At 40.9% G+C, this 21,508-nt stretch overlaps 2 protein-coding genes across 3 annotated transcripts in view; both read left to right on the forward strand.

Moving 5' to 3' along the window:
• The window catches only part of LOC109042212 (uncharacterized), a 203,116-nt gene that overhangs the window by 99,186 nt on the left and 82,422 nt on the right, over window positions 1-21,508 (forward strand). The gene's annotated exons all lie outside the window — the stretch shown is intronic.
• Window positions 1-21,508, forward strand: part of Arc2 (Activity-regulated cytoskeleton associated protein 2) — a 51,950-nt gene that overhangs the window by 23,129 nt on the left and 7,313 nt on the right. For both annotated transcript variants that reach the window (XM_072300358.1, XM_072300359.1), the window contains exon 3: window positions 8,102-8,209. The gene's annotated coding sequence lies outside the window, so the exon portion shown is untranslated. The remainder of the gene's footprint in view (window positions 1-8,101; window positions 8,210-21,508) is intronic.

The raw sequence follows: 21,508 nt of genomic DNA on the forward strand, positions 1-21,508 counted from the left end.
CATTTTTGACCCCTCCCCCCTTGTAACGCTTGTATAACGTAGGCCTCTATCCTTTAGCACGTAAAAACAAAATGACATAACGCTTTCCTAGACAGCCTCACACACAGTCTTGTACGACAATAGTTGTGGGGCCACTGGATTAGTGTGTTGTTGTAAAACTAACCTAACCTAACCTAACCTAACCTAACCTGACCAATCGGGCTTTTTTTTTTAGCCGATAAATGCCATTTTCTGTCACGATTTTGGTTGTGGGGCCACGGAAAATGACCCCACAAGGATAGGGAGTCCCTACAAGGTGGGACAGAAGCGTGTGTACAGACCCCACAACTATAGATCATACAATCCCACACACACACTCACACCCCCCCCCCCCCTAAGTTTCAGCCCTCGCGTCGTCATCGCCGAAACTAACCTTGGCCCAAGGTTATAATTCCCCATGAAATTTCGCGTCGCATGGCCATGCCTTCCTATCCACAGTGCGTCGGACCTGACGGAATCGTCGCGACTTGTCCGCAAAGGAATGCGTACGAAATGCAGTATTTTTACGGTTGGCCGCACCGCGCCGCCGGCCCGAGGCGCTGCCCGACTGCGTAATGCAATAATCGGCTGTAAGGCACTGAAAATCCGGCCAACCAGGACGCGAGGATCCGTCACAGCCTCCGTTACCGCGTCGCCCTCCGGACTCGGGGGCAATACTACGTTTCCCGATGAGCCCCGTAGTGCATGTCACTCAATATGTCCCACGGCTCATCTGTAAGTGTACTTACGCTTTTTTGTCAATCAAGCGACGACTGACCAGCGACCGGCGGTACCGCTCCGACATCACAGCTGTTACTTCGCGATTCCTAAGTGATGCTTTTCTGCACTGAACGGGGCAATGCCCAGGACCTAACGACGTATCTATGTAGGATTTCAGCTTGAGTTAAGTGGTTTTTGTTAAGCAGGTCTCATCGAGGGAATGACGTCAGAGCGGCCGTTGACTCTGACCTCGCCCGAAGACATTGGCTCGAAGTGGTCGTCTTCGTTTGAGGGGCCATTCGGAAAAAGGGCGCATGTCTGTTCGGTGTTGCTGAGATCGTGCAGTCGGGTCATTCTTTACAATCCACAAGAGGGGCTTTTAGAGAGCTTTCTGGCGCTTCGCAACACCGAGCCGCCGGGCAGCTCAACAGACGCGTTATTCTTTATTCATAGTTACGCTCAAGTTCATCCAGGTAGGTTCAGGGCTTTTCAAGCAGTTCAGATAAGAGGTAGGAAAAAGGGGGCTGCACGCACAAAATTATTCGTTGAAGCTGCTAAATAACTGTAATGAGACCCTACCATTATATTGTTTTGATCGGAAGTGCAATGTCTCGTTTCAAGAATTTAAATACAAGAGATCGATCTATCGAAAACCAAAGCACACCACGCAAGACCAAAATATTTTGGGTGTACGAGAAGGCAAAACTCGCTTTGCGTCCGAGAAAAAATCACGCTGTGATACTTAGAGAGCCCGTAACCCCTCATTAACCATGGAACGAGGAGCTTAATTTTCGGTTCGCGAAAGCCCTCCTACCCCCCCCCCCCCCCCTCCCTGTTACTCTCACGCAAATGGGTTATGTTGTGGGCCCGGGCCCCCGCTGCTGCGGGCCGTGGCGTGGCGCGCGGCGATTCCGGCCGGGGATTTTGCACCTGTAATAAATCCCGGAACCAGCTCCATCAGACCGGAAACCCAACAAAGCACAAACAGGAAATGCGTAGAGTGAATTGTGGTGGCCACGGAGTCCGCCCATCGTGTCGTCGTTCGTCGTTTTCTCGGCCACTCGCTCGTTTCGGTCCCGGGCGGGATCGCCAAAACGCACCATTGGCGGATCTAGCAATTTGGCAACACCGTATTTCCTCCACTGAAACCTATGGAAATATATCGATTCTTGGAGGGGCCAGGTGCTCCGACAAGAATCGATTATTTAGCATAGGTTTCAATGGAGGAAATTCGATGATGCCAAATTGCTGGATCCGCCTCTGAAACGCACGGCTCGTCACGTTCAGGGATCTACAGATTTTGCCAATGCCACCACCGTGTTGATTAATCAGTGCTTGTAAAGGTGCAAAAAGTTCCAAATCGCTGATTCCTGTCGTAATCAAAGCCCGTATCAGACGATCAAACTAGAGGCTTCGAAGAGGTTCGTCGATGCCTTTCCTGGCCTTCTCATTGGCCAGCGGTTAAAGTCGGGGCAATCGATGAGTCTCTTCGAAGCTTCTACTTTGATCGTCTGATACGGGCTCAAGAGTTTTTTCCTTACGCCGAAATTTCATGGCCAGGGTGTCTACGATTTCGAAAATAGCACCGATTTTTCATGGGGGGGGGGGGGTCCGGAAGTACTGAAAAACTGCGGACATTCCGCAAGAGGTCCAGGATTGTTTTCATTGTTTTATCATTTTTGTCTCAATTTGAGCGAGAAATTCAAATTCTTGAAATTTTTCGAATTTCGTCAAATGGAGGTACTGGAAAAGTTCTGAATTTTTCGGTTGAAGAGGTATACTGAATTTTTTGGGAATGTACTGAAAAAGTACTGGAAAAGCACTGTAAAGTACTGCAGCTCTTGTGTACGTAAATTTCAAATAGTAGTAGAAGAGAAACACAACTTACCTTTAATTTTAAAGACAGATGAACTGTATTGTTTCCTCAAGGAATATCCTGTGAAAATTATAGATTCGTGGGCGACTTCAACTCGGTCTTCGTGATCTCGCCCGTGCCCAGACGCACGAAACTGCAAGGACTGTAGCAGGTGTTATTATGCATGTGAAAATTCCTAGGGTAATATGCAGACCGCTGCCTGGCATTTTGACAACTCGTGAGTCTCCTGGGTGAAGGAGATTTTTTTATCGTGACGTTGAAGTCGTAAAATTGACGATTTATCGACGACGTTTCACGAATTGCCCAAGTGCCAAGTTCGTCTAAATGCCAGAGTTTTCAGCCCTCCAATTTACCGTCATTCAAAACCAGGAGCTGCTGATCACTGAGAAGAAACAAGAGCCATTGCCTCTCCCCAAGACCGGACGTACAAACTTTACGAACTTTTTCAAAATTCCCATAGGTACGAAAAGAGGCAAATAACTCATTTTTATTGCAAAGTTTACTAATACATATGGTTAAGTTAAAACATAACAATCCTCACGACCGTGCCGGATGAGGTCAAGACCTGACACAATTTCATCTAAGATCTATCTGTAGGTTGAGAGACAGATTCAGTATCTATACAACAATATGTAGTGACATACGGAACGGAACATCCAAAGGAACTACTCCTCAATCAGCTCTAAATTTTCCAAAATTTTTCCACGATTTTTCAAAATCAACATAGGGGCCAATGTTTGTTTCATTTTCCGTATAAATTAAAGGTAATAAGAAAAAAAGAATATTTTTCTCATCGTATATTCGTTCTGCCTCATAACGTTTAATATAGAACCGCTCTTACTGCTATACGTACGGTACAGCGTGTACATCTTTCCGCAATTTGATTTCTATTTCATATTTCTTGAATATTCGAAAATGTTAAATCCTCAAATATGAATAACTGCAGCTACGAGGTCTGTTAGATTAGAAACCGGATTTTGGTCATTACTAGCCCACAATGTGTCCAAATTACGTTTTCTTGAGCTTCTCTGATAGCTGAAAATATATTTAAGAACGCTACGTTCACAAATTTGAAAAACCCTACATAGCTTTGTTGGTATGTGGCTTGAAGTAAGGCAACCTTAAGGGTGTTTTGCGATTTTTATGTTTGACCGAACTTGTCTCTCTTTTTTCGGTCTTGCACTACATTTTTCAACCCACAAGGACGATTGGAGTTTCGTCTCCATATCGTAGCCGTACACTAAAGTATTGTCACCGAAAATTATCCTATCCAAAAATGCAGGATCATTGTTAGAACGTTCAAGCAGCTAAAGGGAAATTGACATTTGGTTGGATTTTCGTTCAACGGACAACAAGCAAGGGGCAAGTGTACCTGAAACTCGATGCGTGTCTATATATTCTATCAAAATTGTATGTACAGAGCCTTCAAAAATAGTACTCTGTTCAAGAAGCTCGAAACGACCATTTTCGAGCACTTTTGCCCGCACTTCTTCCACGTGACAAATGTCAGTTGCCGTTGAGGGTCGATTCCCATGCTCCTCATCTTTGACGAACTCCTGACCAGTTTTGAGTCGTTTAACCCGTTCAAAACAGTGGGAACATCTCATACAATGATCATGGTAAACTTTACTTAGCAAATATCAAAAGTTTCGGTACAAGATAAATCGAGTTTAAAACAAAATTTAACGTTGAATCTTTGCTCTATCAGTGATCGCATGATGAAATTCGCAAAACGCACCTGACTTACTCGTATTCAAGATGACACAGAATAAACACTGATCAAAATAAACAAAATCTGTGAACGTAGCGTTCTTATGTATATTTCCAGCTATCAGGAAAGCTCAAGAAAACCTAATTCGGACGCATTATGGGCTAGTTATGACCAAAATCCGGTTTCTAATCTAACAGACCTCGTATTCATGATTTACAGTTCTATACATGGATTGAATTTTGCAAAAAAGAACCAAGAGCATTTCAATGTTGCTAGGATTGTGCAACTTACATTATTTGCAGTAAAATAACTGAATCATGTAAAAAAGTAAATTTTCCAAGGTAATATTTGTCGTGAATTTATAGTTTATCGGGAGTAAAGTTAGTACTTCTTAAGATGATCATTTTATATTTGCAAGGTAAAAATGGTTGCACAATCTTAGCGACATTGGAATGCTCTTGCGGTTTCTTTTTGCAAAATGTAATCCACATGTATAGGACCGTAAATCATATTTGAACAATCTTTTCGGCCTGAACAGTCTGCTGAAAATGCGATACTTTTTACAAGCTTAGCCAGAGCTTAGAACTCGATTTGAGCCTGGCTCGTTCATTCATGACCGTATCCCATTCATGTATTTGATTCGGTAGTCTTACTACAATGGACATCGTCCTGGGCACACGCCCTGTCAGCCCACAAGACGCCCCGCATAAAACTCTTGACTTCATTATTAATTCAGCCAATCTTTAAACCTATCTCCATCTTCATCTCAGCGAAAGCTCGTATCCTTATAACAGAAGTTTTGAGCACTCGGGTGATTTTTCAAAATGTTTCCTGTAGATACGATCTTTATCGGGAAATGACGGCCAATTGCCAAGATTCGTCCGGTTGCAATATGATCCGTGTAATCACCGTTGTTGTCAGGTATTGGGATACATCCAAATGGTCGGGTGGAACATAATCGGAAGATGACCCGATGTACCTTCACTTAACATTTTTAATCTTTTAGTGAAACTGAATTTTTACTTTTATTGAATTTTTCTGTGGTTAACATTTTTAACATACAAAAAATTGCTGTTAGCTTTTGGTGGCGCAGGCATGACTCGTGATACTTATCGATCGATTATTGAAAGCTCTTTTTTCTCTCTTTGGGAGCGTCTGCCCTTTAGGCTTTTAATTGACGAAGCATCGCACAGTGGTGCGCACTGGAAAAAAAAAAAAAAAACCACATTGGATCTAGAGTCCAGACTTTTGAAAACATTGACAAGAAAGAGGACTCTTGATTCAATCAGATTTAAGCTTAAATCAAAAGGACATCCGCTCAAATTAAGAGGCTTGGTTCTTGATTAAAGCTTAAATCTGATTGAATCAAGAGTAGTTTTTCTTGTCGATGTTTTTAAGAGTCTGGGCTCTAGATCCAATGTATTTTTTTTTTCCAGTGCATGAAAATTTGCAGGTTTAGTAGTGAATTTCATGCCCGACATCTCTAATCGGCTCATTCCATTGTGCATTGCTCTGAAGCGATTGGTAACCGCTTTCCCAATGCGACATCGTCAAATCTGTTAATGGTCTACGGGTCATAAATTTTAAGTATTCCTCGGGAACTGGAAAAAGTCTCTTGGATCCAGAAAAATTTGACAGAAAATACTCTGGATTCAATTGGATTCTTGCTTGAATCGAAAAGAAATCCTCTTAAATTAAGAGACTTCGATTAGAGGCTCTCGATCTAAGCACAAATCCGATTGATACCAGAGTATTTTTTCTTTTTATTTTTCTGAAGAGTCTGGACTCTGGATCCAAGAGATTTTTTTTCCCCAAGGGGGCTGATTGTTAAAAATTGGTAGCCGTAGTGATAGACAAAGATGACAACACGGATATGGAGGGATCCTATTGGTGTAGGCGTGTGTTTGCAATGGGCACAGAGGATAGGTAATTAACAAATTAATGGCAACTTACGGGAGACCCTATAGCTGGTCCATAGTTTTCTCTCTTGGTGTACAAGAATCCACTCATTTCAACCAAGAGGATTGCTCCATAGTTCTTTTGTCTACTTTGTCTATCATTGTCATTAATTAGCCCCTAGTGGGGATTTAGGGCTACAACCTAGGTAAACAAGAGTGGCTTAATACTTCGTCGTCATTGGCATGCACTGGAAAAAAAAAAAAAAAAAAAAAAAAAAAAAAAAAAAAAAAAAAAAAAAAAAAAAAAAAAACCAAACCAAACCATAGGATCTAGAGTCCAGACTCTTGAAAACATTGACGAGAAAAAGGACTCTTGATTCAATCAGATTTAAGCTTAAATCAAAAGGAAATCCGCTCAAATTAAGAGGCTTAAATCTGATTGAATCAATTTAAGAGTATTTTTTCTTGTCGATGTTTTTAAGAGTCTGGACTTTAGATCCAATGTGTTTTTTTTTCCAGTGAAGCGAGGGTGGGAAAACACCAACTAATCGATGGAATCCGCGGAGCCCTATCGGATCCTGCGAATGAGCCGGTAGATTTGTCTGTGATGATGGACGCGGACGCGGGCGGGTGATCCTGGAGCTCGTTCAGCGGAACGACGTCGGATTCGCCCAGCGGAACGGGCCGGACCCGACCGACATGACGTTATGACGCTACAAGTTTCAAGGTTGACGTTATGAGCGGGTTAAACCACGCGGAAGCCGCCGTGAACACACGTGAAGCCACCTTGAGGGTCTGTCCTTAAGGGGAAAGTGATGATCAAAAAGAGGCTTAACGGTCGTATTCATAGTCGTCCCTTAAACAGCTTCTTTCTTTAAGAGGCCCCATTAGGTTCTTTTGGTGATTAAGGGGTGCTTGAGGAGATCCTTAAAATGCATCATATAGAGGGACAATGGAGATGTTGCATGTGTGAGGAATTTGACTGTATGAGAGGAATAGACTGTTGATTCTTATGTGAAAGTTCGCGAGAAATACGATGGTACCACTGGTTTTCTCTGAAATCATCTCCCAAGCTCGAAAAAAGCTCTCAAAGTGAGGCCAAAATGGAGAATTTATCCCACCCTACCCTGAGAGTCCACCTCTACATCAAAACAAACTCTCCATGCAAAGATAGGGAGCAAATACATTGACAGGGCTGCCACTTTATTTGGGGACTCCAAAACAAAAAACACGGCAACCCTGCTAATGTATTTGTTCGCTATCTTTGCATGGACTCATGGAGAGTTTGTCTGATGTAGAGGTGGACTCTCAGGACAGCGTGGGATATCCTCTCCATTTTGGCCTCAACTTGAGAGCTTTTTTTGAGCTTGGGAGTTAATTTTAGAGAAAACCAGAGGCACCATCGTCACCATCGTGTTTCTCGCGAACTGTTACATAAGAGTCATCGGTCAAATCGCAAATTTCCCACACATGCAACATCTCCATTGCTCCATACAATATTCAGTGGTTCAAATATAGAAATGGATGCTTAGTAGGGATTACAATGATTTGCCATATAGCAAAAAAGCACAAAATGGTGTAGTAAAAATTTATTGAGTTTGACAAACTTTAAGGTGAGTGCAACCCACTTTAAAATGTTCAAAACCCGCATCTACCTACTGAAATTCACACGAGGTTCGCAGAAATTGTCCATTTTTATGATGCCATGGGAAGGATCTCCATCATAAATCTCATATCATCACAATTTAAACCATACGGGGCATCCTACAGTGACGTATTCAATGAACGACCCCTAAATCAGAATATTAAATCGAAGTAAAATACCACGAGTTTTTTTTTCAGTTTCTAACTTGATTTTTCTCTTCTCGTCTGTTACAGGTAATTTAAAAACTTTCTAAAAAATTTGGATGTCTGCCGCTCAATATACATATAAGACCTTCCATCTCAACACAATCGTTAATGCATCGAATTCTTGACTGTTTCAAGGTTTGCTAGTCATTTTTTACTTTTGTTATCATCGACTCTTAGAGGCGAAAAACTCAATACTAAAATTTTATATCCTGCTTTATACGTTTTAACTTCTTCTCAACTCCATACTGTAACTCATCTAATGTATAGATAATAATGTTGAAACCTTATCAATTTAATAGTATCACAGGTAAACATTACTGTTTGACTTTAGATACACCCACGTGTTAGTTCTGGTTGAGCCTAGTGGTTGCATAAGTAGCGCACGTTTATATAGCGGTTAAAGGTGAGAAAACTGTCAGCTTGGTTCCACTGCCAAGCTTGACCTAATTCTTTGCGGTAATCGACTGTTTATTGTCATTTTTTCCTCATTTTCGAGGGTCTCTTATCATCATTTTCCTCGCTTTCTACAAATCTAAGTTTTCCGTGCGCTTCTCTGCAATGATGCAGCCTTATTCTATAGAGCGACTACTTTTTACTGCTTCTCTGGCATTGCTTATTTTTTCCCCCATTTTTTGAAAAGTTATGCAGTGCATGAGCGTCATTTGTGACCGTTGAAATAGTATCTCACGTTTTCAACCGTCGAAACCAAATAAAATCATAACATTTTTCAATATTTTCTTCTTCCACCTATCTGAAATATTTCTTTGAATTTTGCATCGTATACGTATTTTGTTTTTGCGAAACATATCAGAATTCCACTTGAAAATTAGGATTATACCTTCCTACGATGAGCTTTTTTAAAAGTTAGTTTAAACTAAATGTTGGTATTAGGGGAAAATTATAGTTAGCTAAAAATGTCGAACTGAATTTTTCGTCGAGTTTTTCAAAATCTTTTTAACTGAATAGAGGTATTAGAGAAAAATTATCCTCAGCTAAAATTCTTGAGTTAGACCTTCTTTAGAGTTCCTCAAAATAATTTTGGATGGAATGCACTGCCAGAAAATTTTTTTCTCAAGCTCGAAATTTTGATTTGAATCTTCCATTAAGTTCTTCAAACTCTTTTTGAGTCGAGTGTTAGTATCGCGGAAAAAGTGTCCTCAGGTTATAATTTTGATCCAACCCGTGAGAAAAACTGTTTCTGAATATCACAGAATATCCAGAAAGTTTTGGCTTGTTTCGAAAAATTCACGATTCTGCAACTCTCCGATCTCGACTGCCCTGCTTTGCTGATCAAATTCTTTAGTGCTGGAACCAGTAATTTCCTCGTGTCAAAAAAATTGGGGCACTGCCCACCAACACCGGTTTTTGTTCTTTCTTTTCCCCCCTCATTCTTTTTTTCCTCTTTCAGCTGGCGCCGTAATCAGCCGAGAACGTATCGATTTATTTAATTTAATTCCTGTGAAGTTGCACAATTTCAGCATCATCTTATTTTCAGAGGTTCGCGATTGCGGAAATTCTACGAGTTTTGTCGTGAAAAAAAAGAACAAAATTCCAAATCGTTCGGAAATCGGTGATCGCGAGGCGTTAATGATCGATTATCGATATTTCCCCATTTGAAGCTATCGTAAAGAATCGACTATTTAGATATCGATACTTTCATATGTTTATACGGCAGATCGATCGATATATCGAAAAGCACGCCACGCCACTGGGCCGAAGTTGGGGCCCGTTCATCAACCTGTTCAAATAAGGAACGAATTCCCAAGTCCACAGATCATTCGATTAGGGCCCAATAAAAATAATCATAGTAATTAAATCACTGCCGTTCTGCGCTGCATGTAGCCCACGGCCGCAACCTCTCGGGCCGGTTACACCTACCGGATGATTCATGCTCACGACCGAAACGCATCTCTCGCTGTTGCCGGATCGGGCGAAAATTCCGCCGTAGGGCGTGGATTTTCCGATAAGATTTCCTGCGGTCCGGCAACACTGCAAATTTTTACGATCTTGCGCTAATGGAGCTCCCTATCGCATGTTCGCTGCTGGTTTGAGAAATTCCTTGGGCTGGGGCTCGGAAAATTTGCATTTCGACTAGCTTTCATGTCGCTGGATTTTAGCAAGAACAAGGAAGAACCAAATGTTCTAACTTTATGATAAAATTTTAGAAGCCTCTGGGCCTACAAGCCCAATTTCTCGGGACCAACATATTTTCTGTCGTACGCGTCGTATACCTATCATGGCGCCTGAAACTTTGGGAACGGTACAAATTAATAGCTTAAAATTTAAAACGAGATCACTGCTACAAGAATTCATGGCAGGTTGCTTTTGATTTTTTAAGCACTACGTTTGGCCGAGCCGTCTGAGTTTTGAGGCGCCAAAAATTCACTTTTAGGCGGATTATACGTAAGGCACTTGTAGAAGTTTGAACATGGACGAATTTTTTTAAAATTTTGTTCAATGAGGACAGTACAAACAGGAATTGATAGTACGATTTTTGTATTCCTGATCACTGCTTATGAAGGTGCAACTACACTGAGAGAAAAAATAACAGAGAAATATTAAGGACAGATAAATCTTAATATGCGAGGTGAAACACAAAGTAACCCAAGCCTTTGATTTATTTTGGGCATTGCCAGTCTTCAATTGGTTTCTGTGCAAACAAAGTCCATACCGAAATTAACGCAAAGTTTGGGTTAATTTGTGATCCACCTGTCTTAATCAGAAGTTATAAATATCCTTCTTAGAATACCCTTTCGATAGTCCTATGATCTTGGCGTGAATCTTGGCCCTTTTCTGAAAATCCCAACGACAGTGTAAACTGAATACTGTAACTACGCATGGAACATTTACATGTAACAACATGTACTTAATTTAAGTCTGCAGTAATAGCAACACACAAAGTTGTTGCAAAATCTTAAAATTGAGAACTTATTTCGATCTCAGGATACTATAGACATCATTCTGAGGCATCGGATACGACTAAAGCTGACTCTTATTCCAATTTGTATGCAAACCCCCCCCCCCCCCCCCAATTATGAATATTATTCCAATTTGTATGCAAACCCCCCCCCCCCCCCAATTATGAATAATGAATGTTTTTGCGCGTGCAATTTGCCATCTTGGAGCTCTAACCCGATTCATTGCAAAAAACGATTTTAGAAACAAGGCTCCACTGAGTTCAGTGTGGTTCACCGTGCAATATTGCAGTATCGAGGTTGATTCAGACCTAGATGCGACCCCCGTCGCCAAATTGGGCGTATAAATCACCTATTTCCTCATTGATTAGACTAGAATTTTACTCGGACCGACAACCAAGGATGCAAGTACTTATCAGGCTTGTTGTTTCGATTTAGTCGGGCCCAAATTCTATATCCAGATAAACCGATTACGGATTACACGCTTGAAGCCTGATTTAAGCGGGGGAGGCTACCGCCCCCTTCCTTTAGCCCCCTTTCTTGGGAGGGGGAGGGCACCATCGCGGATTGCGGCCCATCTCTCGAACCGTTCCCCGGAGAGTTTATTATCAATCTGCTTCGCGATTGCCATGTTGCCACGTTGATAAATTGAATTGTTAAGTTCAAAAACGTCCGAAACTATACGGGAAAAAAATGCATAAAAATGACGAAAACCGACTGGTATGCAGTGTTCGAAACTCACAGGCGCCAACGCGACAAATGCACCTAAAAAATCGGCCATGGCGCCTAAAAAATGAGGGCTCTGCGCCAACGTGGCCCCTAAAAATTGCCCCCTAAAAATCTGAATTTTCATATCAGGTTATAATTCGAAATTTCCAGCATTACAAGTGAAAGCTTTTTCTATCATTCACGATTTCATCCTTTGTGCTTTTGTCTTCCCCAAATTACAGCCACTTACTAGTTCTGTTAAGAAGACATCTTGCATCTAACTTTTCACTAAATGTGCTTATCACGTAATACATAGGCAAAAAGTCAATTTGGCCCCTATAAAATCTTCAATGGCGCCTAAAAATCGGGCTTGATGCGCCGCTTGGCTCCTAAAACTCAAAGGTGAGTTTCGAACACTGCTGGTATGCAAATATTTTTCAGTGATTAGAAAATGGCACAATGAACTTGTCGTTCTCTCCGAGTTTTTTTTATAAGTAGTCAGCGTTCAATTTCGTGTGAATACATACGCGGGAAAATTTGCAAATATTACACTACCGAAGCATTTTCGAGTTCTACGAAAAAATGAATTAAACTTGCAGAAAAACCGGAAAAGACAGCACTAAATTATGTATGTGATGAGGTCATTTCCTCTCTTTTTTCCAGTGCCGTCTCCGCAACGTTTCTCTCTTGACCAGTACTCTCTGCTGAACTTCGCGCTTCGGTCATGTCTCATCATCGGAATGCCATTCTTTCAAAATGCTGCGAAAGCATAAAATTCCAACTTGATTCATTCTAATTTCAAATCGGATTAACTATATGTTCCTAATTTATCTAAAAGATGCGTTTTTATGGTCTAGAGCCCATTTAACCACAAGACAGGGCAAGAACTTGCTTGCACCCAATATGTACTTTTTCTTACCAAAATTTCATAAATAACACGGTGAATCAGTACATGAACAGTTTCTGCATTCTACTCGCAGTTAAAAAAGTTGCGTCTTCTGAACGCGCTAGTCCAAATTTTTTGCCCGCCAAAGAAATAGCAAAAAGACTCGAACAATCATTTTAAAGTGCACATCTGCTTTCAAGTTCCGGAATTCTGAATTTTTTTCAATTTGAAAGACTTAACGCCAATAGTTGTTTGTTAAACGCATTTTCTTGAGAAATCAAGTCAAAAAAGAATGACAAGTCACCTAAAAGGCCATGAATTTTGTGTTAAAAAATCCTGGAAAGGAATCGAAAAGTCAGAGAATTCTGCAGCAAAAAAAACTGTCATCCGGATTCAGGTTCCCTTGAAATGGATTGTATTCGGCACATCAAACGAGTGCTCTATCGCTGAGATTGTATCGATATCGATTGGTTCACACTGGAAAAAAAACCACATTGGATCTACAGTCCAGACTCTTGAAAACATTGACAAGAAAAAGGACTCTTGATTCGATCAGACTTAAGCTTAAATCAAAAGGAAATCCGCTCAAATTAAGAGGCTTGGTTCTTGATTTAAGCAAAAATCCGATTGAATCAAGAGTATTTTTTCTTGTCGATGTTTTTAAGAGTCTGGATCTGGACTCTAGGTCCAATGTGTTTTTTTTTTCCAGTGCAGCATGCAAACATAGCCTCAAAAGTCAATCGAATAATCTGTGGGGACGGGTTTTTGTGAGTAATTTTTTGAGTGTTATGAGTACTACATGGCAATGAAAAGTGAAATGGTTAGGAATTTCCTCTTTTTCAGCTTTACCAACTTAAACCCTCTAATTTTTGTTTGAGGTTATGTTTTACTGTTTTGAATCAAACGATACGTCGAACCTCCATCAAATACATCTATTAGTCGGGCAACTTGGAGACCGGGCAACGGTGCAGTCCCAAATTTGACCGCGATGACTTGATACAAAAGATGATCTTCCGACTCTCCTGGCTGCCGTCTCTTTTTTTATGACCCAGAATGACGTTAACATCTTCACTCCGGTGATCCCGCAATTAATTTCGGCTCTACCCCGGGCGATTCCTTCTGTATCTTGGCTCCTGGATTGCTGTCAAATGAACAGTCCTTAACGTTACTCCTTCGATCTACTTCAAGAAATAACAGCATCCTCCTTCCTGCATGTTCGTGAATAATACTGCCGGGCTAAGGAAAAACGCCGTATGAACATTTGAGCGTTGCCAAATTTCCTTCGATAAAATGTTCATTTTCGGGGAAAGTTATGAATATTTTTCCTCGAAATATTCCGGAACTTCACGTGGAATTGCGAAAAAAAATTACCTGAAAAATTGGAAGATAAATATTCATGAGTATACCAAAAAACGACAGTTAGAAAAAACCCAAGCTTTTACTAGGAATCTGTTTGTCCAGAAATTTGGGAGATTAAAAAAATGTCAATGAATGAAAAAAAAGTCCAGAATCTTACAGCTACAGCTCGTGATTCACATCGAATGTAGATTTTCTGAGCTCAGTCCGACAACAATACCCTCTCTCGGCTCCGAAGCGAACGAGAACTTATCTCGAATCCGAGGCGGAGGAGTGTGTAAATATTTACCCAAAGATTTTTCGGCGTTCATAAAAATGACTGTCGTGACCCCGCGCCGCGTTGTATAGCCGCATTCACAGTGCATGCGACGACCCTGTATCTTAATGGTATCTCCGTTGTCGGATGCACCCAAACCCCCCCGTCTCGAAAATCGAAAGGTCAAGCCTCAATCGTAGCGTTCACTAGTGATTTTCGTCCGGTTTTAGTAGGGCGAACTTTTTTGTTCCCACGAAGTCGCGAGCTCGGCCGGTAATTATTACCTCGGAAGAAAATTCTCCCGTCGCTCTTCGCTGCCGTGCTAAGGAAGAACGCCGTATGAGCCTTCAGACGTTGCCAAGTTTTCTCCGATAAAAGCCGAAATTACTGGGAAAATTGTGAATATTATTTTCTCAAATTTTCAGGCAATTCTGTACACAATTTAATCTAAAATATCTGAAAATTTCAAGGAAAGATATGCATAAATTTTGTCAAAAATACAGGTTTTATCAATGGAAATTTGGCAACCCCCGAATGTTCATACAGCGTTCCTCCTTAGCACGGCAGTTCGGGCCTTGCATCCTAGAAAGCGCTGCGGTTTGAGTTACTGTAACGAGCCGTTCATGCATCGTGTTGTCTCGTGTTCTTGTGTTGATTCTCAAAGGACTTTTCTCTTTCCCTCCCTTTCACTTTAATTTGGGGTCCTCTAGGATTCTTCCGAACAACTGGGAAACGAAAGAAAAACTATAAGGGAAGCAACGAATTTTTGCATTTCAAAGTTACTATCGGTTAAAATCCAAAAATGTATCTGTAATTGGTTCTAATAATGAAAAAGCATGACTGATTCATGTTGAACTTTCGGACGGAGGAGAACATTGCGTCAGTTTAGCTAGATCGCATACTCGCGGTTAGCTGATTTTCATACAGGTTGGCAATACCACATAGATTTTAGCAAGTCTTCCGGTATTTTACACTTTTTCATTTAGTTTTAAGCTACCCTACTCATATTTTAGGGATGAGGTCAAAAAACGGAAAAAGACCATTTTTTTTTAAAAAAAGCGTTAAATAACATGAAATTAAATGAAAATTACTCGCAGATGAAGAATTCAGTTGGTTTATTGTGTATGTCACCGAAACCGGCCTGAACTATTTGCCCGTTTTCAAGCCTAATTTTCAGTCAATGAATTTTTCTATGAGCTGTTGTCTTTTGCACAAATTTTTATCGTATTTCTTCATTAAGAGGCTCCTCTTCATAAATCATCCTATTAGTTTTAGGTTATTCCATGTGCATATATTTTCAGTTGAAAAATAAGATGTGAATACGGAAGAAAGTATTGAAAAAAATGGGAGGGAGGGAGGAAATAAAAATGACGGGAAAGCAGAGAACCAAGCACGAATGGGCTCACATTGTCTGTCATAAAAGGAAACATTTTAGCCAGCTTTCAACTTACGCGAACACGAACGCTTTTTCCACACCAAACTTTAATCGAAATCACTGACACGCATCATTTTGAAGTTTCATCCGAGTGCACCTTGCACAAAATCTGATGGTCCAGTGGCGTGGCGTGCTTTGCGATTCGAAACCATGGAAAAGGATCGATAGACAGGGTTGTCGCAGCGAACACCTTAATAATCGATTCTTTACCGTAGGTTTAAATGGCATAACAATCGATACATCGCAATTCACGCCACGCCACTGTGATGGTCATAATGTTCAACGCGCGAAATAGCTCTTTGATGGGAAAGAGTTTCCTTTTCGTGCATTGAACGACCATACTTGCCTTGTCGAGTGATTCCAGCTCTGTCCGCTGAACCTAGAAACACATGAGTTATTATATCGACGGCCTAAGTCCGTAATCACATATCTCGTTTGCGGTGTCTCAAAATCTCCGCCTCTACATTATTTTTTTAAAGGAGAACAAATTGACATCATTCCTTGAAGTTTATGCAGAACTTTCTTCGCACGGAGAGGAAACATCACGGCAGTTATACAGAATTGCCGTTGAATAGTTTTCCGTTTAAAAAATAAAGTATGACAGGAAGTCTGCGACGTCGCAAACCGAGTTACGTGATTGTCGACTTACACCGTCGATATGTTACTGACAGTACATCAGGTAGGATCTTAATGGTGCGATCCCAAAAGCCCGAGCTTTCATTTTCATGTCATCTAAAATGAGTTTTCCGTTATCGTTTAATTTTATGCGGAAGCCTCCTAGCTCATTTTATCGGTGAGTATGAAGTTGAAATCATGCTAATAAAAATGGCGGGAATTTTAAATTTAGTGGAAAATTGAACGAAGCGGAAAAATGTTGAATTTTGATCTTCTAGTAGGATAAGTGAATTGAAAGCATGCTCCTTTGCTGCAGACTATCCAAAAGCGACGATAGGCTTCGTTCCGTTTCGTTTCAGTCTTAGCGTGAAGTTTGAAAAAAATGCCGTTTTTTTCATTCGATTCTTATTGGTCCAATCGCTCCCGGCTAGAGAGATTGGTCAAATGAGAGTCGGGTATGAAAATCTTCTCATTTTTTTGGTCGTTCTTTTGTCTACGTGGGCCTCAGAGAGCGCGAAGCGCCCTCTGGGGGTTGGGCCGCGTAGCGGCAGGGGCCAGGGGGCATAACCCCTGGTGTTTTCTAACCCCCGAAGCACACGTTTCAAGCTTTTTAAGTATAGCAGCATCTACAGATACACCTCTAGCGTCCAGCAGTTTACTCTATGCGGCCCGCGAGCCAGCGGAACGCAGGCAGCTTGATCTTTAAGCAATTAGGTGACCGGAATCAAGGTTAGGTCGGCGGAAGATTTGCCCAGATTACCGGGCGTAAACGCACGGAAAATGATGTTGCGGCAGGAGCACGGGTGGAGGATGACCGCGGCGTGGGTGGCGGGGGGAAGGGGCACCGACCCCGGCGTCCCCCGGGCCGTAAATTGAAAAGAATTGGGTAAAGCATTGCTAAATCGGTCACCTTTCCCGCGAACCGCGGAATGGAGGGTAACTCCGCCGTGCTAAGTAAGAACGCCGTGCGAGCCATCAGGCGTTGCCAAATTTCCCCCGACAGATCATGCATTTTCAGGAAAATCGAGAATATTTCCGCTCTGATTTTTCACAGGATTTCATTCGTATTTTGATCTGAAGAGTCTGAAATTTTCAAGGAAGAATGTTTATGAGTTTCTTCAAAAATAAATATTTTCACAGGTGAAATTTGGCAACTTTAGAATGTTTTTACGGCGTTTTTACCTATAGTACGGCAGAACTGCGACCGCGCACTGACCAGTGGAAACTAATCGAGTGTCTTTACCCGGTGCACCCGAGCGAGAACGGTGCCACGCGGCTGCCAGTTTTCGGTTGAAAGGTTGTTTTTTTCTGGATAAAAGCGAGGAATTAACTATTTTAAAATTCCAACCAGACAACTGATCGGCGTATGGTGATTTGTGTTACAGTGGGTTTTAAGGGTCACAGCCACAGCTGACAGAGTGACCTCGAACTATGGGGACGTGTACGTATAAAAAACGGAGATTGTTTATTTACCTTCCCCCTTCCCCCCTTGCAACTTCGTTTATAGTCATTTAGAAGCTGAAGTTACACGAATTTTCTAAAGAAAATAAACGATTAGGGGCGAAATTACCAAACCATGTATCCTTATTAAACTTCGTCACTGTCTTATTTTTGTGATATGTTAGTACTAATCATCGTTTATTTCACCTAATCGTGTGTGAGTTTTGGATCTTTTTACGTACAATCTTGTTACATTCCGATCGAAAAGCGTATTTTCATTGTTTCACCCTCCCAAATTCGTGATACAATTAATTGACTATAAAATAATGATCAGTATTCAATGATTTTTTCTTTTCTTTTTCATATGAGCGTAAACGTTTCCAGTAAAAGAGTAATATTTTAACAAAATTTCATGTATGTTTGGTGTTTTCAAACTGTATTGATATTGAAAACCCTCCCTAACGACAACGAAACTCGTAGATGTTAGTATTCACAAGATTATAAGATAACTAAATGAGAAGATAAACTCATTCCGTTAAACGGCATTCCGTTAAGAAGTCGCGTAAAAGTCACTCAAGACTAAAGTCATCCCCGTTAAATAGTGCAGAAGGCAGTATTTCTGTTTTTAAAAATATTGAAAGGAAAATGGTTATCGAATGTGCAAAAGTTCAAACGGAGTACGAGAAACAGGCTTGATTATTCTGAATGCATTTACCTAACCTAATCACAAGTGAATCCGAGAGCCAACTCTATTTTGCTCCTGTGAGTTCTGTGGAAGATACGGAACTTCCAAGATACCTGAAAAAACCTGCCTTGCCGCACGCTACATCCGTCAAATGCAGGAAAACGCAAAACTTTTTCAATGTCGTCTTTAGGCAACACGAACACAGGCATCCGTTAAGGACGAATAGTTGCTTCCAGGCGTTGCGTTGCGCCTACGAATACAAGTGCGCCTTCAATTTTCCGTGGACGCAACACGGACATCCGTTGAGGTCGAATAGTTGCATCCACGCCTTACGATCAATGCCCCGCGCTAGAATTGTCGCGCAGCGTGGGAAGAGAGAGTACAGGCGTAAGTATGTAAAACGTATCTGCAAAATCTTTGGCTGTTTTTCCATTAAATTATGATGGTAAAATATTTTTCTCGTCTTTGGCTTGCTTGTTTCAAATAAGAGACAGTCATAAAGAATTTTAAGAACTCCATCACCCGGTTGCAGAATTTCGCTAACAACGGATGCTCCGCGTTTCATGCCGAAAAAATCGCTGGTAACGCTTATGATTTCAGTGAGATTCAATCATAGTATGCCGTCGTATATTGCTTCTCAGTCAAATCTTAAAGTCGTTACAACGTTGTAAAAAAGAAATCACTCATAATACAGTGGACTCTCGATAATTCGAAATTGAAGGGAATCGGCTTTTTATTCGAATTAGCGAGGTTTCGAAATAAAGAGAGTTCGAATTAAAGAGATCCCATGTGGAGAGATTTCGAATTAGAGAGGTTCGAATTATAGAGGGAAGGTGCCATCTGAATTCGAATTATAGAGGGGCAAATGGACGGATTTACGCCAAAAGGTCTGTAGGTCAAAGGTCAAGCTCTTTTAGACACCCAGATACATAAACAGTTGACTTCGAATTGTAGAGGGAATGTACCGTCTTATTTCGAACTATAGAGGGAGGGCCATATTTACTTCCAACACTTCGAATTACAGAGAGAATTTTCGTCGCAATTTTGAATTATAGAGGGCCACGCCAGCTTAAAAATTTCGAAATAACGAGGGGAGAAAAATACATTGATTTTCTTCGAATTATCGAGAGATTTTCAAGGGAAACAGACTTTCCTTCGAATTAACGAGGTTTTCGAATTATCGAGGTTCGAATTATCGGGAGTCCACAGAGAGTATAATAGGATTTTCTCCAGCAATAATATTTTGGGCTGACAATAATAGGAACCTTTATTACTGCTTGATTTTTTAGAGGAAAGCGGTCAGATTCAATTTGTTTTCCAATAGGTTTGAGACACACAGTTGAATATTTGCCGAAGAACGTAGTATTTCTATCATACTGGAAGATCCCGCAGAGATTAAAAAGGTGCATTCACTTTAATGCAACCCCTTTTTTCACAGAGCCGCTAACATTATTTTTTATCGGTTCAGGAATACCCTGGAAAGTTACCGTCAAATCTTCATTGTATGAGGAAAAATTGAGAAAAGTCCGTTCAGGGGTGCAAATTGTTCCCGACCAAAGTGTGGAATTTCCCGAAAAATTGTGGAGGCCAAGAATTTTTTTTTTTTTTTTTTTTTATTATAGTTTTTCCAGTTTTTAGATTTTATATTCCTGTGGAATAATGCGACTGTGGCACTTCTAAAATGAACAAAAATTCAACAAAATTTTAATCAGCGTATTGTGTTGACCTTTTTGCGAAAACCCAGCGCATTGTAAAAAATTGCGGACTCCTCCTGGGAAATGGCAGAGGCTTAGAAAAATCTGCACCCATGAGTCCGCGTTTCTACTTTTTCCTCCATAAAAGTTCTCATGCAAATTATATTTCAGCCAGGAATCCCTTAAAAATTCAACTTTATAAAGCATAGCTTCTAACTATGTAGAAGGATCCAGTTTTACTAAGGTTTTGGACTAAAGAAAATAAAATTTGGTGATTTACACTAGTTACACAGATTAGATTTCACTAGAATAAAGGGTTAGTAAAACAGAGAACACAAAGACTTGAATAAAACAAACGAAGAATTCAAAAAGAAATAAAACCAACTGAACCAGAAATATGTAAAAACCACAATTTCCTAAAAGGATTATCAATAAATTACCCGAAATTATGTTACACATCAACCAAATTCTTAAAGATCAGGGCCGAATTAATCCTCGAATAGTCTCAATCACTACTATAAAATAAATTAAAATTAAAGGAGTTCTCAGAGGAAAGGATCCCAGGATGAAAGGAGTTGCCTGTGAAAGGGAAGCCTCGACCCCTGCATGTTCCTCAAGTGCTGCTTTTATGGATATCACACCCCCAAATAACTTTCACTTCACTCATTTACATCATCCTGATGCCCATCGCCAAGGCCCAAAGATGTTATGCCTCTGTCTCTGGATCAAGGGCATGTACATCAATATTCAGCGCCCGCGCGCGTCCCGGCTAATGCACCAGTAAAATGCAACATGCAACGTGCCTATGAGCACGGCTGGAAGCTGCCCCGAAGAGATGGCGCCGCGCCACCCGATGTCTCTGAGCTCGCACGCCTCGCACTCGCAAATTGAAACTTTCAGCGCTCGATTTTTTTCTAGCATTTTCACTCAACGATACGTGCTTCAATCTCGCCGGCAAAGGCAAAAGCGGGAATTCGAAAAATCCCCCGAGACAAGCGCTAAGCGATTTGTTCGACGATCGGGGATCAGGGGTTGCCACTTCGATGATCCATTTTTACTCGTTTTCCGGTTTTGTTACGGCGCATAGTGGCGAGAGTGAACGGAAATGGTTGTTCTTGATGTTCAACAGCTTTTCAACGTAAAAACGTAGAATTTTGAAAGTAGCGTATTGGTTTTGTCGCCAAGATTTCTTTAAAAACACTGGGAGAAAAACACATTGGATCTAGAGTCCAAACTCTTAAAAACATCGACAAGAAAAAATACTCTTGATTCAATCAGATTTAAGCTTAAATCAAGAACCAAGCCTCTTAATTTGAGCGGATTTCCATATTGTTTTAAGCTTAAATCTGATTGAATCAAGAGTCCTTTTTCTTGTCGATGTTTTTAAGAGTCTGGACTGTAGATCCGATGTGTTTTTTTTTTCCAGTGTATGAATGAAGTATCC

The sequence above is a fragment of the Bemisia tabaci genome, chromosome 5 (genome assembly GCF_918797505.1).
Source record: "Bemisia tabaci chromosome 5, PGI_BMITA_v3".
NCBI lineage: Eukaryota > Metazoa > Arthropoda > Insecta > Hemiptera > Aleyrodidae > Bemisia > Bemisia tabaci.